This window comes from Octopus sinensis, linkage group LG10 (genome assembly GCF_006345805.1).
Source record: "Octopus sinensis linkage group LG10, ASM634580v1, whole genome shotgun sequence".
NCBI classification, from domain to species: Eukaryota; Metazoa; Mollusca; class Cephalopoda; order Octopoda; family Octopodidae; genus Octopus; species Octopus sinensis.
In genome coordinates this window covers 15,061,541-15,064,195 of record NC_043006.1, presented here as the reverse complement: position 1 = coordinate 15,064,195, position 2,655 = coordinate 15,061,541, and positions in this window count along the sequence as shown.

Here is a 2,655-nt window from a genome sequence, read left to right as displayed (position 1 = left end):
GCAGAACTGGTGTTTTCTTGAATTTAGTTGCTTGCCTGGTGCAGAGGTTGCAGGCCGCTTTTCGAGTCGTACTCTTAGCTCCAGCACCCAATGGAACAGGCGGCTTGTGGCGGGTCAGCACCTTATTAACTGGGGGCTGCCCAGCTTGAGGTGGGCAGTAGCTAACCAATAGGACACGGAAGTCCCTCCCACCGGCAGAGGTAACCCGTAGCGTCCATATTTTACACCAATCTGAATGACTTATCACTCGTAACTGTTACCTCCCGTGTTGTTTCTGCAGCTTTTTACAGCAGCACTGAAGTGTCCTCTCCAGTTTTGCGCAGGCCTGGGCTATAGATAAGAAAGTCCTGGGTAGCCCAATCGTCAGGTTTCCTCTCTCGACCTTGCTGATGTAGTCCAGTGGAGTGCAGTGCATTACGTTTGGCACCAGCTTGGTTGCAGGAGCTGCCGGAAGAGTGTCGAATCGAACACTAGACCGCCTTCGGGGCTCCACTCCGGATTTCATTGAAGGTTGTCCCCTTTCCGTAACCCTGGATAGGGGCCCATACCGGGTACTGTCAGCCGGAGCCAGCTGAGCCCGGAACTCGTGTCAGGCAGGGTCGTCACTCCCTGAAGTAGTGAAGAAGTTCGCTACTCACTACCTTTATATATATATACCACTATATATATATATATAATTATATATATATACATACATACATACATATATATATATATATTTAATTATTTAATTACCATATATATATACATACATATATATATATATTATATATATATATATATATATATATATATATATATATACATACACACACATGCATATATATATATATATATATATATATATATATATTATATATATATATATAAGTGCCACATATTTAGACGAGTTCGTCGCATAACAGTGTAGCACAAAACGGCGCTGAAACTAGAAAAAATAATATATATATATTTAATTCGTTTGGGACAAATACCTCAGAATGTGCTCATAAAAGCTTTTATGCTTCTTGTGTCGGCTGTTGTTCCAAACTATCCAGTGTAATCCTATGGAACTGTTATACATCCAGAACTTTTTACAGATTAGAATAAATTTAGTTACAACGAAAATCACTTGTGGATGGAAATTTTTAGACTACTTTAATGTACTGCAACATTTGTTTTCTTGGAAAGTTGTGACCATTCACAAGCAATGCCCAAGAATTTAACGCAGCTTCCTGTTTGGTGTAAAATGGTGACTGTAAGGGCAAACATCAGACTAGCAAAAAAACATTAATGCAAATTCTTGGAGAAGCATTCACGTGTAATGGAGGCATCGTCAAGATTCATGGATATGAAAATGTCTCACAAATGAAAATGTAAGATGCAGAAACGTATTGTTTTTTTCTAGCTCGGAACTGAGAAAACTAATAAGGAGAGTATAAGAGGCGGTCGACAAAGCCAGCTTCTATATATGGCTGAAGCGGGAAGACCAAAAATGGCTTGAAAGTCATAACATGCCGGCGGAAAATAACATCATTAGGTGAGACAAGCTGACACTGAATTAGCTTCGCTGACTGACAGGTGACGGTCTCGTTTAGAGAATGCGTGGGCTAAGACTACGCGCCTTCATTGGTCAGTTAAAGTTGAGACAGTGTCACGTGACAACTTGCTGGGGCTGCCTGCTGGAGCATAGCAGCAGGTAAAGGGAAAAATTTGACAAGGCAGTCAGTCGTCCGCTGACACTCGTTGATGCTACATCTAAGAGGCCAGGGAACAGAAGAAAGATGAAGAAAGAAGACATGCACCCAACACCAGAGCTGAAGACACCTCCGAAATGGGGTGGGGGACTGCCACGTCAAAACGGTAGAGGAGTAGGGTCCGAAACCGGACGTGGTTCCTCCTGATGATGTCTTGAGCTAACTGGATCCTATAAAGGAGCTGTTGTGGTAGCAGACCACGAAACACGGTTGAAATTCCTCCCATAGTATATTAATAAAGTTTTAAAATTTCCATTCACAAGTCATTTTCGTTATTACAATGTGTGTACGTGTGTGTGTCATTGAGCCTGGGTTTTCCCCCCCACCACCACCACTTGAAAACTGGGGTTAGTGTGTTTACGTCCCTGAATCTTAGCAGCTCAGCAAAAGATACTGACAGAATAAGTACCAGGTTTAAAAAGAAAATACGCACTGGGGTTGATTAGTTCAACTAAAATTCTTCAAGGCAAACGCCCCAGCATGGCCGCAGTCTAATGACTGAAACAAGCAAAAGATAAAAGAAAGAACACAAATATTCTTTAATAAAAGAAAAGCAATGATCACTGTAATGGGCAAAGGTGTTTCTATGTGTCAATCCATCGATTTTAATTTTGTCTTCATTGAAAAAGTTGGTAATGACTGCTATTTCTAATTCGCCAACACTTGACGTTCTTTTTTAAACAACATTTATTTTTTTCTGTTCTTGTAAATGACTGTTCTGTTGCTGAACTTTTTAAACATATCGTTCTCATAGAAACATGCTTTCCTCCCCTTCTTACAACATACCTTCATCTTCCTCTTATATAATTGTAATGAGAGAAATTGATTAGGTACACAATATTATATGTTGTGGTCAGCAGATGTAACGATAAAAATATTTTGTTATTATGACGGCGGCATATTGTAAGGTGTGAAATAT